This window comes from Canis aureus, chromosome 24 (genome assembly GCF_053574225.1).
Source record: "Canis aureus isolate CA01 chromosome 24, VMU_Caureus_v.1.0, whole genome shotgun sequence".
Lineage (NCBI taxonomy): Eukaryota > Metazoa > Chordata > Mammalia > Carnivora > Canidae > Canis > Canis aureus.
The window spans coordinates 13933705-13953299 of record NC_135634.1 but is presented as its reverse complement, the minus strand read 5'-3'; the positions used below and the strand labels follow the sequence as shown (position 1 = coordinate 13953299).

The 19595-nt window shown below is 42.4% G+C and overlaps 1 long non-coding RNA gene across 1 annotated transcript; it reads left to right on the top strand.

The window, feature by feature from the left end:
• Positions 1-1249: 1249 nt before the first annotated feature.
• On the top strand, positions 1250-19039 carry LOC144296452 (uncharacterized). The gene is made up of 3 exons (XR_013363572.1): positions 1250-1385; positions 6135-6264; positions 18779-19039. It is a non-coding gene; the product is annotated as an uncharacterized LOC144296452 (long non-coding RNA).
• Positions 19040-19595: the final 556 nt, after the last annotated feature.

The following is a 19595-nucleotide window of genomic DNA, read 5'->3' as shown; positions in this document are numbered from 1 at the left end:
TTCCAAGGCTCTGCATTGTGCATAAGTCAGAACCCCAGTCACTTTGTTTGGCTCTATTTTTGCCCAGCATGACTGTTCAAGCTCCTGCTTTCTTCCAGAAATGCTCCAGGCCCATCAGGACTCTGCCCTCAAACCTCAGCTCAGCTTTGTCCCTGTGCTAATGCATTTCTCTTGCCTGCGAAGTCCTGGGTCTACCCACCCACCAGTCCTGAGGTGCTGATCTGTGTGTGTGTCCCTGCTCATCCCTGCTCAGACCTTTCCTTTTTCTGTCTGGCTTTCATTCATCTACTCTCTTCTCTTTTGGTGATTGTACTGCCAATTCCAACTAGATAATAAGCAGCTTGGAGGTAAGGATTACATTTTATTTTATTTTATTTTTAAAGATTTTATTTATTTATTCATGAGAGACACGGAGAGAGAGGGGCAGAGACATAGGCAGAGGGAGAAGCAAGCTCCCTGCAGGGAGCCCGATGCGGGACTCGATCCCAGGACCCCAGGATCATGACCCGAGCCAAAGGCAGATGCTCAACCATTGACCCACCCAGGTACCCCAAGGATTACATTTTATATTGCCTTCCCCACAGCATCATCTGATTAATGGGAAACACTATTGGCATTCATGGGATTTCTAAAGCACTTGTGAATTTACAAAGTCATTTCAAATAAGTTTTATTAGTTAAAGTGAAGGAAACCTACCTTTCCAAAGGCCATATAAAAATAGACTTTTAAAATCAGACTTCCCATCTGAGTAATAAATTGAATTGAATTTTTGGATTAAAAAAAAAAAAAGATGTGATATTGGCTTTTCATTTCTTCCACTAGTTGTTTCCAGGCAACCTTGAACTTGTCAAATAAAAAAGTATAAACAGAAGATGGAGATGTACGACCTTACCTTGAGAGTCTTGAGCTTGATAGGCTGAGCGCACTATTCAGCATTGCAATATTCCTTAAAGACCAACCCTCTTTTCTTACGTTCAGTTTTCTTAGAAGATTTTAGGAAGAAACCTTGGTGTAGTGAAGAACCTAGGATTTGGAGTTACATACCCTGAATCATTTGAATTCTGACTTTATTTCTGTGAGATAGGGAAAAATCACTTAAACTCTCTGAGCTTTGATTTGTCTCTTAAATAGGCATAATCATCCAACCTGCCTACCACATAATGACACTATGTGTGCCATGTGACTGGACAGTTGACAGAATCATAAAGGTGCCTTTTGTCATCATCATCATCATCATCATCATCATCATCATCCATAGAAGCTCTGTAAAAAGGACAGGGAGGAAAGGTGGCACTTCCTCTTGGCCAGGCTTTCAGGAGCATCCCTGTAGCTCTCCTCATCTGCTATCCCTGCCAGGGCCAGCACACAGGTGGCCAGCTCCTGAGGTACAGCCACCTACCACACAGCTCCACCTTCACACAGCCAGAATTAGAACTGGCTTGGCTATACCTTCTTGACTTCCATGTCCTTAATCCACGGCCAACGATGGCTGACTCCAGTTTACCAACCACTTTGGCTCTTGGCCTCTGTTTCTAGTCTTTCCTAGCCACTGAGACCAATTTGGGGTGACCCAGGCATGGCAGTGGGAATGGCAATCCCAACCTGATTTTGGGGCAAATCAAAGAGAAGGCTTTGCTGCTTGTTCTGGATTTGGTTGAAGCTCTGATCACCCTTGAGCCCTGCATTTGGCATCTTTCCTTTCCTTGTTCACACAAGGAAGGAAAAATCACTGTCCCTGTGAAAATGAACAAGCCTCTGCTCCTCTTCCCTGTTCTCAAGCAGCAGCAGACAAGGAGAGAGGAAATAAGAAAGTCATAGCAGAACCTCTGACCTGTTAACTTCTCCAAACCTCTTTAGTTTTCAGAGACTAATTCTGAAGATCAAGGAGAGAATTTCTAAATGAAAAGAGGGAATACTGGATTTATTTAAAAACAAAACAAACTACTTCCTCTTTCCAAGGTAGAAGGAGCCTCCTGTCTCATCACAAAATATGTCATTTCAGAAAAAAAGCCCTTTTTTTTTCTATTATGACAAAATAAAATGTTCCTTGGTCAGGAATGAATAAACCTCGGAAGAGGTAGCTCTTCCCTCCCCAGACACAAAGACTGGCTTCTGTATTTTCTGTCTATTTTAAGATCAATTCAAATCCCTCACACATGATTTGAGGGCAGCAGTAGAGAACAATTCTTTTGAGGAGAGATTTTCAAATGATATTTTATGTCTTCAAGTGTAGCTCCCAAGGCTGGTTTGGAACTTGCTTATTAGTTATAGCTGGGACATCATTATTCTAGAATAACATGCTATTATGAAACATCATTATTCTTCATCCTGACCCCATGAAGCTAATAAGACAGGCCCAATTATTAAGCCATATGGCAAAGAGATATTTGGGTAAACAAATTTGTATTTCAATAAAATTTAGCTGTCCCATAAGATATAATAATTAAAATGTAAATGACAGTAGGTACACTTGCTTAAAGCTGACTTCGTAGCTTGCCAGATGGTACATTGTAGGTGATTTGTACTCCACAAACAGAGGTTTTTAGGCAAATAATAATTTCAGTCTCTTCCCATCCATTTTTATCTTTGGTAATAGTTCTGGTTTGTTGTATCACCCCCTGAGATCAGGTCTATTTTGCAGAATTGCTTAGGGCATGCATCCAGTAGACCAGTGTATTGAAGGGTTTTCTTGGTTTTGTTTTTTGTTTTAATTTTCTTGTTTCCTTGCATGAGTTCTCTTTTCCAAGATTGGAGGAAAGAAATAAGAGAGCACTTTCCCCACATAATTCCCCTGTTTTCCCATCTCTACTTCAAAAGGCAAAGGCTAAAAGCAGCTTTGTGGGGAGGAACATTTTCACACCCTTGCCAGGATGGGTAGGGTTAAGCTGTTTTTCAGCTGCAGGGCCTAATTGGAGGAGGGAGAGCTCAGAGCTTTCTCCTCTCTGCACTCACACTATCCCCATTCTGCTCTTTCTTCTTAATTTCTCCACCCCTCCTGAGTCTATGCCTGGACCAAAGCTATTGGGTGGGGGCAGGGGGCGCAGAGGGTAGGGAAATGAGAAGATCAGGAAATGAAGTTACCCCCTAATTCTCTCTTGCTTGGACTCCCTTTTGCAAGCAAAGGGCCCCCTCGCTCTAAGCCTCCGTAGACCACGTGAATATCATATTCTCTCCCTCTCCTTCAGACACACGCAGTAGCCTGCAGCCTCGCTTCGAGCAGTCTGTTTCTGAAAGTAGCACTAACCAGCAGGGAGATGTTAGAAGATCTAGATTCTAATTAAGGTCGCCTCTGATTGCACTAGACAAGTCCCTGCTGCTTAGAAACAGGCTGAAAAATCTCGGATTAAGAAGGTTGTGGAGGAAGGCACAGATCCAGAGCAGGGTCTCGCACAAGCTCTCTTCTTGTGAACATTCTCTAAAATGGGAGCTTGTAAGAGTGCCTGGATGGCCTTTGGCTCAGGTCGTGATCCCAGGGTCCTGGGATGGAGCCCCAAGTCAGGCTCCCTGCTCAGCTGGGAGTCTGCTTCTCCCTCTCCCTCTGCCTGCCACTCCCCTGACTTGTGCTCTCTCTCTGTCAAATAAATAAATAAATAAAATATTTAAACATAAATAATAAATAAATAACATGGGAGCTTGTAGAGGCCATCAAATAAAAATTAAAATAGTCAACAATACCACCCCTTGTTAAACCATGAATTAAGCTATAGCACAGGGCAAATAGTGACACCCAACATGACACACAGCTATATCTGGGAAATACTTGGTGTAGAATGATTCAGGCCATGAAGAGGACGGTAGGGTTAAGGGATGTGTGTAGGCTTTTCCCTTAAACCGGCAGTGTAAGAAGTTTCTAGTTTCTACCATATGAATGCACAAAGTAAAATGAAGACCGTGCTCCTCCACCTGAAGAGGAAGAGCTAGGATTTGCCTCTCCATGGGTGGAGGCAGACAGAGCCTGATGGCCTTCTAGAATATCCTCACCCCTTCCCTTCAGTGGCCACACTGCTGGCCAGAGTTAGGGCCATGAAACCTGGCATCCTGAGTATGTACTTTGTGTCCGAAATCATCCTAGTAATATGAGAGGGACAGGCCAGGTTCACCAATAAATGTTGGATTAAATTAAATGAAGCCCAGCAAGGTTATATGGTTTCTCTTGGGCCGCTGTCAACCATGGGTAAACATCAGGTTAATATACTCTTTATCTACAAGGATAAATATGTCTATATCAGAATTTCTTTTTCAATAACTTTAAATTTGAAAATATGTAACTTCAAATATACAGAAACATTGCAAGGGTAAGAATAGTACACAGAACACCCATACCTCCCAGATTCACATACTGTTAATATTTTGTTCCATTTGTTTTGTTATCTATGTAATATATGTTTATGTTATATCATGTATTATATGAGCGAGAGACTATTTTTCTCAAGTATTTGAGAGTCAGTTACATACAGTTGACCCTTCAACAACGTGAGTTTGTAATGTGCAGGTTCACTTATAAACGGATTTTTTTATAAACACAGCACAGCATTGTAAATGTATTTTCTCTTCCTTATGATTTTCTTAGCAACATTTACTTTTCTCTAGCTTACTTCATTGTAAGATTACAGTATGTAATACATATACAGAACATGTGTTGATCAACTATCAGGTTATCAGTAAGTTTTTCAGGCAATAATAGGCTATTAATAGGTAAGTTTTGAGGGATCCAAAAGCTATATGTGGGTTTTCAGCTGCTTGGGGAGTTGGCACCCCAACTCCCATGTTGTTCAAGGGTCAACTGTATATTCGGCCTCTCAGTGTCTAAATATCTCAGTATGTATATCCTGTGAATGAGGTTAGGATCAATATCCTGATCAGCATCCTTCACAGAACCTCTTCTCCATGTGGCTAATTGAGCTTCCTCATAGTTCAGCAGGCTCAGGGAAGTTGAACTACTTTCATGGCTTTTAAGAGGGAGCATTCTAAGCAGCAATGGCAGAAAGTACAGATCTCTTGAGGGCCAGCTTAGAAATTACACAGCTTCACTGTCACTCTTTTTATTGGTGCAGACAGCCCACAGGGTCAGTTGGATTCAAGGGCAGGGGAACGCAACCGCATCCCTGGTGGGAAAGAATTATTGGCCATTTTGAATCCATCCATTTTCTATCTGTGGTCTAGACATTTATGTATGATTCTCTATTCCCTGCTAAAGTCTAAACAGTAAGATCTTTGGAGGCAGGATTCTAGTCTGTCTTGTCTTTGCAACCTCTCCCATGGTACTCAGCTCACTGCCTTGCCCATAGTAGGTGCTTAATATTTATGGAGTAAATATTGATTAGAAACAGACTCCTCAATGGTCCAACCAACCTCCTCACATTATTTCAGAGGCCCTGGAAACCCTATGAAAGCTCTATGATAGTCTCAAGGTCACAGAGTGCCATTTTGTTAATCTCAATGACAGTCCTGTGAACCAGTGTTCCAGTAGAGAGGTGTGACTGGGACTGAAGGCTGATGGGGGTAGTAGGAAGGTGGTAGGGAAGGGACTGTTGGCTTTCTCATTTGGTGCTTGTGTTTTTGAGTAAAAATCCTGCTTTGAATAGGTAATTGGCTTACCTGGATCTGACTGTATCCATAAAATAAACTAGAAACATCTTTTTTCTGTATCTTTTGGCAGAGTAAGGATGTTAGATTTAAAATATCACAGGAAAGACATGGAGGGGAGACAGGTTTATGGCTCTGGAATTAGCAGTGCGGATGCTCAAAAGGATGACCTGTCCACCTTGTTGCTCCCTGGTCCTCTGTAATAATACTTAGGAAGCCATGGCATGAGTGTGGTCAGTGTATAGGCAGTTAGCTGGTCCTCAGTGTCCTTAATGCAGCTCAGCTCAGAGCTGAACAGGAGGCTTGAGCATTTTTCCTTCAGCCTGGCTGTGCCAAATCAGAACTAATACCCATGGCCTCTGTCTCATGGGCCAATTTGCTCAACTTCAATGTTGGTCCTCAAGATTTTTGTTTTGACATTTAAAAAATTGCCTCATTGGTCTATGGGCCCTGATTTTTGTGATGGTTCTGAATGAATTCTAATGAATTGGTGTATCTTTCTGGATCTTTATAGAGATGTAGGAAGATAAATTGCATCTGTCTTCCAGGAGAGTTACAAATTCAGCAGAATGTCAAGCTGGGAAGGCAAGAAGGGAAGCATCTCTGAGAGCAGCTCCACAGAGCAGCCTGCACACGCTGGAAGACTGCAGGCTTCCGGAAGAGGCAGACAGGACACAGGTGAAAGATATAAATAAACCACACTTTCCAGACCCCTGGGAAACCATTTGTACCTCTTAGGGAGGATTCTCCATCATTTTGGCCCAAAATGTAACATCTCACATACCTGGCAGTCATTTAGATGGCCATCTCAAACATGTGATGCTACCAAAACTTGGGAAGGAAGTCAAAGCATCTTGGAGGCACCAAAAGAAATGTCCCAGGATTTTTGACAAAACTCCATGAATATTTAGACAGAATTTCAGCAAACATGGTTATCTGGTGTCCAACTCACAGCCAGTAAGAAGCACCTTTGGAGAATGTGGGAGCTTCTAAAGGCAGAACATGAAAAGGCAGAAGAAAATACAACCTGGTGGGGGAGGAGACCAAGACAAAAATAAAACCAGCCCTAGAAACACCAAAGTCCTCAACAAGCACAGAATGCCGGGGCCACCCTGGGAGGAAGCAGATAACTCTGCACTCTCAGCTACCTGAGGCCATGGCAGCACCACATTATCACCTGATTTAAAAAAATGAAGATAGATGGGGTCTGCACATATCAACAAGGGGTTAAATATGCTCATTACATTGTCTTTTATAGAAACAGCTTAGAAATATATCTCTCCAAAATGATTAGACATTTTAAAAGTTTTAAAACTTGAATAGATCTTTGTTATCTGGAGAAATGTGTGAATTAACTATATTAGTCTGCTAGAGCTGTCATAACCAAATACCACAGACAGGGGGGCTTAGACAACAGAAATCTGTTTTCTCACAGTCCAGGAGGCCGAGAGTCCAAGATCCAGAGGTCAGCAGAGTTGGTCTCTCCCGAGCCTGGAGTGAACCACATTCTCCCTGTGTCCTCACGTGGCCTCACTACCCTGTGCACCTGCATGTCTGGTGTCTCCTCCTCTTGCTATAATGACAACAGGCATATCGGATTAGGGTCCCACCCTTCTGGCCTCATTGAACCTTCCTTACTTCCTTAAAGACCCTATTTACAAATAGCATCACATTTTGAGGTACTGGGGAGGGTGTTTAAGACTTCAGTGTATGAATTCAAGGGGACACAATTCAGTCCATAAGACTAATAAAACTTTATTTCTTTATTTGTGCTTTATTTTGCATCAACCCAGCTAATTCAGCCTTGGTGGGAAAATTAGCAGAGCTACCAGGTAATCTTTTCTAGTTATTCTGAAGCAACTGACAAAAGAATTGAGGAAACAACTGTTTTTATGTAACTCTTTCAATTTATCTCTTTCTGTGTCTCTCTCGTCTCTCTGTCTCTCTTACACTCACACCCCTAGGAGATCAAGTCTTATTTATTCTATTCTTACACATCTTTGAAACTTCTCCTGCCACTGCTTTCATTCAGACCCTCATCATTTTTTTCCTGATTTAAAGCATCGTCACCAGTCCCCCTGAAGAGGAGGTGATTTCCCCGAAACACAGGTCCCACCATGGCACCTTCTGCTTACATCCCTTGAGCAGTTTGCCTATTTGCTTCCAGGATTAAGTTCAAACTCTTCAGCAGGATTAAAAGGAGGCTGGCCACGCCGATGTTATCAAGTGCTGATGATGGTATGGAGCAACCAGAACTTTCACATGTTGCTGGTAGCAAAGGAAAATGATACAGCCACTTTGGGAAACAGTTTGGGAGTTTCATGTAAATTAAACACACATTGACCATATGACTGACCCCATTCCTACATAACTACCCTCATAAAAATGAAAATCTATATTCTCACAAAAGTCTGTGTACAAATGTTTATAGTGGTTTCATTCATGATTGCCAGAACCAGAAACAACCCAAAAGTCCCTTAACTAGGGAATGGATAACAATCTGTGGGACATCTATAATATGGAATATTCCTTAGCCATAAAAAGAAACACATTCCTGATACAAGTAACAACATGTGTGAATTTTATGTGCATTGTGCTAAGAAGTCAGATTCGAAAAGCTACAGACACGATGAATCCATTTACTCACACTTTTGCACCGGCATAAGGGACTGAAAGATCTTTGATTGCCAACAGCTAAGCCAGGGGAGGGATTGATTACAAAGAGGCCCAGGGGGATATGAGGGTGTGTGGAACTGTATCCACATCTTGACTGTGGTGGTGGTTACACAACTGTATATATCCGTTGAAGTTCACGGAACCGTATACTGAAAAGAATGAGTTATACTATGTGTAAACAGCTCCTTAATTTTTAAGAATGAGAAAACAAAAGTACTAATCATATGTCCCTATAAGCCTGGTAACATTCAGTTTCATGCCTAGTGTCCCAGGGTAATTTGTTCTAGCTTCCTCCTTTTACTCTAAAAAATATCCCCAAATTGTATGATCACAGTCTTAGGCCAGGAGAAACCCGGAAAGCAGTCCCTGAAATAGGGACTTGTGGACAGATACTTTGTTTTGGGAAATGATTCTGTGGAGTAGGAATGGAAACGGGGAAATAGTGAAGCAGGGAAAGAGGCAAAGCTGACACTAAGGGGTCTCCCTCTGTGTGTAATGGGGGCTTGTCTCCATGGGTTCTTACCCTGTGTGATTTGGAAAAGAGGAACATTTCTCCCTGGCTGTCCTCCTGCATTGGCCCAGCATGGCTCATGGAGGGCTAACTTCCAGGCTGTGCATCCCAAGGCCCAGGTGGGGCAGTGCTGGCATCCTATCTCCCAGCAGAGAAGTCCCAGTATACAAAGGGAAGGTATAGGCAGAAGCCGAGAAGTGGTTCTGTCACCTACACCTGAGGATGCCTTTTTCTGACTTGCACCAAGGCACCTCATAGCCTGGAAGCAAGCCTGCTCCACTTGGAATGTGCCCTCTGATTTCCACATCCTCGTGTCTCATGTCCTTCTCCGCCTGCCAACTATTATCCTCCCAAATCCACCCTGGGAAACACATCTGGGAAGCCTTTCTTGATCCTCCTCCACCCCACCACCAAGTTATTAAATAAATACCCCTTGTTATGGACTGAATTGTGTTCTCTCAAAATTCCTATGTTGAGGCCCTAAACCTCTAGTACCACAGAATGTGACTCTATTTGGAAACAGAGCCCTTAAAGAAGTGATTAAATTAAAATGAGCCTCCCCCAGGGTGGGCTCTAATCCAATATAACCAGTGTCCTTATGGCAAGAGGAGGAGACACCAGACCTGCAGGTGCACAGAGTAGTGAGACCACATGAGGACACCAGGAAAATGTGACTTTCTACAGGCTCAGGAGAGAGGCCTCAGGAGAAAACAACCCTGCTGACACTTTGATGTTGGACCTCCTGCCTCCTAGACCGTGAGAAAACAGATTCCTGTTGTCTAAGCCCCCAGCCTATGGTATTTTGTTACAGCCACCTGCGCTGACGAATACACCCCTGTTCTGTGTCCTTGTAATCCCTTGAGCATATGTGTATTAGCTTGTATTCTGGAATTTGAAAATGACTGGTGTCGCTGCTTCCTCTCCCCCCTGGACCATGGGCTCCTTGAGGGTGGTGTGATCTTGTTAGCATTCACTATCATCCAGTGAAGAGCTTGATGTCAGTATTTGTTTTGTTCAAAAAAAATTTTTTTACATCAGTATTTGTAGAATGAATGACAAGGCAGAAAAATCATTCTCTCACTTGGCATCCTGAGAAACTATAGCTGCTGGTGCCATCAGAGGCTCAAATGAAAGAGGCAAATTTTAAGAAAAATACCTTCAGAAATACAGTTTCATTCCATTAAATGTGTACAAAATAGATAATACAGTGTCACCAGCAGGAAATTATGGCTTCGCATTAGCTGTGGGGTTGGCTTCTATCTGTGCTCCAAATTTGACTGCTTTCACTCTTTACCTGGATCACTGTGCTGTAACAGAGATAAACACTTTGCTGCTTTCTCTCCCTGCCTCTCTCCCCCGCCATCCCAGCCCACCACACACATACTCAGCATGCTGGATCGGATTCCTTGCGCTGTCTGTGCTGCTCTTCTGGCTGGTTCCCCACCTCATTCTGACAGCTCTCATTCTTCTCCTAAGACTGTTCTAAGGCTTCGTCTCCTCCAGGGACTCTCTCGTGACTGCTTCAGACTAGATCAAACACTCCTGAATGCTGTCTTTACACCCAGGAGTACAGTTATCATATCATTTAACGTAGCATATCACAGGTACCCATTTCCATGGTTCCCCCCCCCCCCATATACCATAAGTTCCTTGAAAGCAAGGACCTTGTTCTCTTTCATTAAAAAAAAAAAGAGGGGGGGGGGACAACTTCATCCTGGGAGTCTGGCAAAATGCCCAGTATAAAACTCACTCAACAAGGGATAGCTGTTAATGATAATTTCTAACAAAATAGTAGTAAATCATGGGAAGGACAGTTGGGTATCATATAAGTTAGCATGAGTTATTTAGAAACTATATATTTTTCTTTTTAGTTTAACTTCTTTTTCTTCTAATTTCTTTTGTTTTAAGATTTTATTTATTTATTCATGAGAGAAGCACAGAGAGAGGCAGAGATATAGGCAGAGGGAGAATCAGGCTCCCTGTGGGGGAGTCCGATACAGGACTAGATCCTAGGAGCCCAGGATCATGTCCTGAGCCAAAGGCAGATGCTCAACCGCTGAACCACCCAGGCACCCTAATTTCTTTTTTAACATAAGTTTTTTTCTAACTGCTGATTTCTAAGATTGGGGAGTAAAAATAGGAGGAAAAAAACAAAAGTTAAAGAGAGTGAGGGAAAACATACTTAGACACACACACATCCACAAGAACACAAGTACAAATGAGGACAGGGATTTTCTGTGCTTAAATACCCAGATTGTAGCACTGATTCCCTTAATGCCCTGAGGTGAAGTGTACATAGTCCTTAGTCTCTGAAGCTAGAGATGCAAAACATATCTCTTTCAACAAAGGGCTGAATGGATTAATTAATGCTTACAAAGTTCTGTAAAAATGAAAATTGGTACACAAATCCTTATTAGTATTAGTTATGCTCTGTATAATAAGACTTAGATGTGAAATTTATGTAATAAATCAAGTAACATGGCTCAAAAGTAGAAAAGCATGTACAAAATACACATCCACATTAATCATATAATCAACAACTCCCAAACACCCCTTCTTCACTGATCTATCAATAATCTGAACTTTAATCCTTTGTGTGCTTTCTAATGTGATTATTGGCACAGTGTTGAGCTTTGTGATGTATATTTTAATGCACTTCTAGAAGATTTCCTTTTGTGTCTTATATATATTAGAAAGATTCCATTCTGATGTTATTTTTTCCAGTGGAGGAAAAAAATGACAGCACTAAGAAAATTCATATATTTTATTTTATAAGATTTGAAATTCTGGGTTTTGCCATTATGCATCTATTGTAGAGGAGACAACTGGGCCATTATAATAATAATGATTTCTTCTGTCACTTTTCTTCAGTTTGGATGAGAGTCCTTAAGCTCTTTATAAGAAAGAGCTACTTTTCACTACTCTGAAACAGGGAGGTCTTTATAGGTGATAACACTCCTATTTTACTGTAATTGCTTTTTTAGTGTCTGTCTTCTCCCTTGGATGGTGGCTTCACAAAGCCAAGAACTATGCCTGCCTTCTCACAGCAGGTGCTCACTAAACACCCCACGCAGAGTGGAAGGGTTAGGTGCAGAGAAAGGGAGCATGGATACTGGTGATATTAACACTATCTAAGCAAAAGAGACACGTGGGATGGGAGAGACTGATGCAAAACATGCAGTCTAGAAGGCTATAGAGCAAGGTGTTGAGATTGCACGGAAGGTCCCAGTTTGCTAAGGTGATAAATGTGGGTTCCAACTACTCTATTATGGACATATGGTTTTGCTAATACTTAAACCTTGTGATCTGAGAAAAAAGAGGATAAATTATTATCTCTGAAACTGCTTGCCCTAAAGGGCGGATATATGGCTTATAAGTCAGATAGAGCTCCAAGCTCTCTGGAATTCATAGTCTTGCTGATTTGGGCATGCCAACAGCCCCTTGGTGGTATTTTGCACTTAGCTGTTTCTTAGTAAGGTACGTGGACTGACTGTTGACATTATCATTAGCTATCATTAGCTATGACCAATCTTGGTCAGGTTGGGCTTAGAATTTCCCATTATCTCTGGGCTCACTGCTACACATCAGAGACATCCTTAGAGCCATTTTACAGCATTAGGAAACTGAAGCCCCAATTCCACACAGCTATTAAGAGGCAGAATGTGGATTTAAACCCTCTGCCTCTAACGTACTCTTCTTTATGGTGTGCTATGTTCAGGGAAGGACTGCTTTCTGGACATAAGCGTGTCACTTGAACATGTCATTTAACTTTTATGAGCATCCATTTCCTTGTCCAGAAGGTGGAGGTGTGAAAATAGTTAATCATTCAGGTCTATTTTCCTCTAAAATTCTACAAGTAGGAGACGGAGGAGACACTCCCCGCTGCGTTAGAGCTGTCCACGGTCCTGACAAGACTGGAACCGATAAAGCCATAATCATCTTATCAAAGGAAGAAGCACAACAGGCCAGAAACGCCTCCATTAATAAAGATCCTGCTCTTATTCTCTTGGTCTCTTAAGTAATTAAGCATGCTTTCTCTTACTGCTGAGCGCATGGATTATGCCAAGAGCCAAGCCACTGCAAATTAAAGATGCAGGTAAACATGCCCATCTTCTTCACCTGCCTGACACAACACCATGTGTTCTAGCTGAATGAGCTGTTGTCCATCTTGTCTTCATTTTTTTAAACTCTTTTGTCTTGAATTACAGATTCTTTTTCTGGACAACAGATGTTTTTGAGTCTGCTTTTCCAAGCTTAGCCACCCTAAGAACCAAGTGAGATTAATCGAATGAGTGATTTAAGAAACCAAGAAAGTTCCTTTGTGTTAGTACATTTTCATTCTTTTTTCCATTTATTCATAGGGATATGTATCTTACATGTGTTTGTGTCAAGGGGCATATATTTAATTGTGTAAGCGGAATTCCAAAAAAAGATGTAGTGGATACAGGAAGGTGAAAACATAAAATGAGTGCCTAACCATACGTTTTCTCTGTTGGTCGTGGCCACTCACTGAATTTCATACCATAATTTTTCATCATTTACAAGTCATCCTGAATGTATTATGTAAAATAGCATTAATAATAAACCTCTGGTATTTTGAAATCTTTTTACTCTCTGATGGCCTTTGCAAGATTCTTTTTTTTTTTAATAGCAATATTTAAAGGCATAAGGAGTTTTTTCCAAACATGTAAAAATAGTGCATCCCATTGAGAATTAATTATGAGCTGGAACTATATTAATAAGGATATATTGGGCCACAGTAAAAGTAAAATTCTGAAAACAACAAGAGGTAAAATTATAGCGAGGCACTACTTTTAGCGGTTGATTTCTGTACTCCTTTCTATATCTACATATATAAATATGGTTTTACATTTTCAAATACACACACATATATTTCCTCACATGCATGTATAAGTAAATATATAAGGCCAAATCTAAGCTGTTTACATGTAAGGCCAGAGGGGATTCTTTTTTTTTTCCTCCTCCAAATTATCTTCCTGAGTGATTTGCAAAAGGAAGAGGGTCTTCAAAGAGAATGTTTTTAAGGTCCTTGAAGCAAATGATGAACATGTGAATTCCTGAGTCAAGTCAAGGAAAAGAGGCAGAGAGCCTAGACCCAATATGGTGCTCATCCCAGCCTCAAAGACTAAAATCAATCTTAGGGAGAGGAATGTTTCCCCCCCATATCATGCACAAAAAGACAGGGCTGGGAGATCTGAAGGGAACTGAAGTCTATTTGGGATCATAGAGAGTCTGAAGCTCTGGGGGTGTTGGAAGCAGCCCTCTGGGCATGGGCAGCTTTACCCCACAAGGCTTGGCAGAAATCACTACCAGGAAATGTGGAGTGCTCAGCACTGGGTGGCTGTGCACAGGCCTGGCCAAGCAGCAACAGCAGAAACTGTGCAGACTGAGTGAATTCATCAGTAGGGAGCAAGGACCCAGGGAAGACATCAGTTCAGCTGAGTTTAGGGGAATCAATAGCAAACTCCAAATCAGTTATGATGTGCTTTTGCCACATTATTGTTTATGCTTATTTATATTTTAATTTTTAAGTAAATTAGTAATGCGTAAATATATGCTTCTTTAGAAAATGTTCAACAATTAGAGAAAGGCTAAAATCCCATTTGCCATCACCCCCAAACCTGGTTTCCTCTACCTTTTATAAAGAAATAACTATGACTTAGTCCTGCCATATTTTTTTAAGATTTATTTATTTATTTATTTATGATAGACAGAGAGAGATTGGCAGAGACACAGGAGGAGGGAGAAGCAGGCTCCATGCCAGGAGCCTGACGTGGGACTCGATCCCGGGACTCCAGGATCGCGCCCTGGACCAAAGGCAGGTGCTCAACCGCTGAACCACCCAGGGATCCCCTAGTCCTACCATATTAATGAACATCTTTCCAGAAGAAAAATCGTAGACCAGAAGTCAATGAGAATACAGGTTCTAATACTGCCTTTTTTAAAATAAAAGAAATACATGAAACATCAAGAATATAGGCAATATAAACAGGGGGGGAAAAGAGCTTCTGATCAGATGCCGGAGATATTTACCTTTATAAGCCTAGCCTCATAAATACAACATTTCTTAATGGAAGGAAAGTGGAGTGAAAGGTTGGGGCCCACATGGCTGATTGATATACCACTCCAATGTGTTTCCAGAAAGAAAAGTAACATTCCCAAGGTTGTAGCTACATAGCGCCAGCCTTTGCTGGCAATATCTAATCATCTTCCCCAAAGCTGTTTTATCTTCCATATTGATGATTCAAAGTAGTTAAGAGGTAAGAGGCTGGGCTGCCTTTCACAGGGTGGCCTATTAACAGTGGAATTCCCTGACTTGACATGTTTCATGGAGCAAACATGATTCCTAAGGCACAGAATATAATTCCTAAGGCCTCTACGTGCTAGTTAATTTCTTATTCACATGTTTTAATGGAGCCATGTGATTATCATTATTTAATTTAATGAGGCAGGTGCTCTGATTGCTGTGAAATAGTAATCTGGTAAATGGCACTTTCACGGCCTACGAGAGTTAACGCAGCTTCCCTCTGGTTTACCGTCTGGGGACAGAATCCCTGACACTGGGGCATCTTGTTCTTTGTCGACACAGTGCATGAGTGACAGTGGATGACTTGATGGTTTTCTGAAGTGTCAGCCAGGTGAGGCAGGAGCCCCTTCACATCTAGGGAAGATAAGTTGAAGATGAGTGAGCTGGATACCTGCGACCCCAAAATTCTAGTTGTGTAACATTCCTGCCTTTGCAGCTGACTTCTTAAAAGCACCTTGCAGGACACCTGGATGACCAAATCTTCATGTGTTTCCCTTTCTGCAATAAAATACTCTGTGGGCATTTAAAGAAGAGGTCACCACTTTCTCTCCCAGTCACCGATGCTCAGGAAACTTGGTTTATGACAAGTGTGAGCAAAGTAGTTCATAGAAGTTATTTTGCAGCCCAATATTTTTGGTTCAGAGGATTGATTCAAAGAAATTATAATGATATGACTTGTTCACCTCGCTGTCATGTGCACACCACACAGGCCTGGCCCATAGCAGGTGCTCAATACCTGTGCACTAACAGTAGTAAGCATGACCAGGGTGCTGTGGAGGTGAGTAAGCTAAAGTCACAGAAAGTGCCTGCACATGGGGGGCAGGGGTGGTGGGATCAAGGATTGTTATTCGTGGTGGGGTAGTGTGAGTAGTGTCTGAGAAGTACAACTTGGTCATGTAGACAGTTCATGTTTGAGAGCATTGGCTTTGGAGTCAGGCAGGTCCGATGCAAATTCCGACTGCCACTTCTTAGGTCTGTGCCCATGGGCACATTCCTGCATATTTCTGAGGCTCAGTTTCCTCATCTGTAAAATGGGATCTGTAATAGCTACCTTGAAGGATTGCTCTACAAATGAAGAAAGAGAACATATGTTCAGCATTTTTTAAAAAGATTTATTTATTTATTTATTTATTTATTTATTTATTTATTTATTATGAGCGACACACAGAGAGAGGCAGAGACCCAGGCAGAGGGAGAAGCAGGCTCCCTGTAGGGAGCCCCACGCAGGACTCAATCTCAAGACCAAGGATCATGACCTGAGCTGAAGGCAGACGCTTAACCACTGAACCACCCAGGTGCCCCCATATGTTAAGTTTTTAACCCAGTGCCCAGTACAGTAAATAAATAGGGGTGCTTACTATTATGAAAAAGATATGAGAAAGTGATGTGTAACTTAAGGTGGAACTGGACACATGTGTCAGCCAAGAGAAGGAGCTGGAAGCAGCCAGGGCTGTCCTGAAAGAGCCTTGTAGGTCAGAGTGTGAGCTGTGACCTAAGTGCAGAGAGAAGCAGTGGGAAGTTGAGTCAGGACAAGAGTGAGGAGTGGGCTGACAGCCACCTCCACCCATTACCCTTACCTGGTTGGAAGAGAGAAGACAACAAGCTCAGAAATCCTTGCTCCTGAGCTTCTTGGTGGTGCCAAAAGAGCTCACAAACTTTTGTTAACTCTGTGTATATGTATCTTAACGATACAGGGTATTTTCTTGAGCTAGGTTTTGATTAAATGCATAGAGTGAAGATCAGGTGCATGGGAAACTGGCCTGGAGCTGTGCACACAGTGGGCTGTCCTTTAATTGGACTCTTCTACTCACTCTGATTCCCCTACTTGCTCTCAATAAAATACACGAAGACACTTATTTTCTACTTATAAGTGTTTTGTAATCTTTTAAGGTGAATAAAGAGATTGTGGGGAATATGAATACCAGTCTTAGGTGGGGAGAAAAAGAACTTTCCAAAGCCAGATTTCACCACTTACCAGCCCTTTGATCCGAGAGTAGTTTCCAGATCTCAGTGTCTCCATCTGGAAAATAGGGATAATAGAGCCTAACTAGTTGGGCTTCTGTGAGTCCTCAGAGAAACAGCCTAAAGCACCTGGCACTATAGCAGACCTTCAGTAAAGGGTAACGGAGCAGACCTGCTGCTCCTACGCATGGTGCTGATGGTGACAGACACCCAGACACCTACCAGTGAAGATTTAGAGATGGGAACTCCAGAATAGAAAAGCAATAGCTACAACACATTGCTCCCTTCTGTCCCTTAAAAAAACTCGCACGCAAAACAAAACACCCCAGCAATAACAACAACAATGAAAAAACCCAAAAGTAAAACAAACAAAAAAAATTCATTCAGGGCCTGCTCATTGTAAAATTTCAAAATAGGCAATATTTGTCTTTGGCTTTCACTGTCCTCAACATTTTTTAAAAACTGTAATAAAATACACAGAACGTAAAATTTACCTTCCTAACCATTTTCAAGTGTGTAGTTCTGTAGTTTAAAGAATATTCACATTGTTGAGCATACCAATCTCTAGAACTTTCTCATCTTGAAAAGCTGAAACTCCATAACCGTTGAACACTAACTCCCCATTTGCCACATACCCCTGCCCCATTCTGCTTTCTGTCTCTACAAATCTGGACACTCCAGGTACCTCACATAAATGGAATCATAGGTATTTATCTTTTCATAACTAGCTTGTTTCATGTAGCATACTATCTGCAACATTCATCCACATAGTAGCCTGTGGCCTGAATGATGTTTCATTGTGTGTACAGACCTCATTTGGTTTATCCATTTGCCTCTCAATAGATATTTGGGCTGTTTCCTCCTTTTAGCTATTGTGAATAATGCTGCCAGGAACGTGGCTGTACACATAACTCTCCCCTCCCCACCTCTGTTTCATAATCCAACCTTTGGATTGCACCCCTAGTCAGCATTCTGCCATCAGGAAAGAAGATGTGAGAAATCATTAACACCTTGGTGCAAATGTGCTTGATGTGTTACCTCTAAATGAGAGTGTCTGAATTTTAAAACGAAGTCCAAAAGGAAAAGAACATGAGAGAATGAATAACAAATCATGGAGTCCCTGGGTGGGCGCTCTGTGGGCCTGTGGGCCTCCTCGCGCATCTCAGAGCCCATGGGTCTTCTCTACCGACAGAAGCACGACTCTGTCCCCATTAGCCCAGATCCTTGTCTTATGTACCAGCTCCACACCGAGTCCATCTTAACCATTAAACTGATGGAAGAAGGGGTGCCTGGGTGGCTCAGCAGTTTGGCGCCTGCCTTCGGCCCAGGTCGTACTCCTAGGGTCTTGGGATCGAGTCCCACATCGGGCTCCCCAGGGGGAGCCTGCTTCTCCCTCTGCCTGTGTCTCGGCCTCTTTCTGTGTGTCTCTCATGAATAAATAAATAAAATCTTTAAACTAATGGAGGAAACATAAAAATTAAGCCTACATTTGTCTTAAACTGTAATCATTTTGTTTTCCGTGGGGAGGGAAAATCCTTCTGACATGCTGGAGAAAGCTCATTCAGCTCACATGGGGGCTGCAGGCAGACCCAGCACAGGCCTTCCCACCGAGCCTCTCTTCCTCCCTCTGGCAACTCCCAAGCCACAGCTCCTGCGAGGCTGTAATCCTCCCCAGCGAGGGTTTACTAATCTCTATTATCTTTTCCTCCTGACAGGCTCCTGCTCTGCTTTGCCACACCTGTCAGCTCATCCTCCTCTGGCGTTAACCACCACGCTTACACTGTTGCCGGAAACACGAGTCCTCCCACAGCTACAGATATGCAACCTAGGAAATATTTTTCTTCCTACGGGCTTTTGTCTCAGAAAATGTTAATAAGCTGCAAGAATTCGCGGTGGTTGGATGGAATCTCTCTCTTCTTTCCTTCCATTGTAATGTCACAGCAGTGCCCCATCACATCCACTCCGTGCCATGACCAACATGCTTCCTTTTTGCAGCGCTTCTCCCATCTCTCCCTTTTTACCAGCTGGACCTAGAAGGGGGTGGGAGGGGGGCTTACGGGATACCAAGGGGAAAGACTGAGTCCCATCTGGAAGGCAGATGCAGAATTTGGATAATTTGGTAAATTTCTTAGCATTGGGGTGACCGGACTAGGACTTAGGTGAGCAGGAGTGGCAGGCTGGTAAGTAGGGGCAGAGGCAGTGCGGGAGAGCGTTGGGTGCCAGTGTAGTGGACCCAAATTCTAGGACTGTGCAAAACTAAGAGAGCAAGAACCAGAGACCTAAAGAGGGTATGGAGAAGTGAATTTAATCCTCGAAATAGCTTTTCACTACTGCTTATTTTTTTTTAACTAGGCTAACCCAGCATGGGGCTTGAACTCATGACCCCAAGATCAAGAGTCACATGCTCTACCAACTGAGCCAGCCAGACACTCCTCACTGGTGGCTTTTAAAAGATTAAGTATACCGTAACTCAGTTATGTTTTGAGGGAATTTCCTTTCTTTAGGACTTCCTATTCTCACTTAAAACTCTCA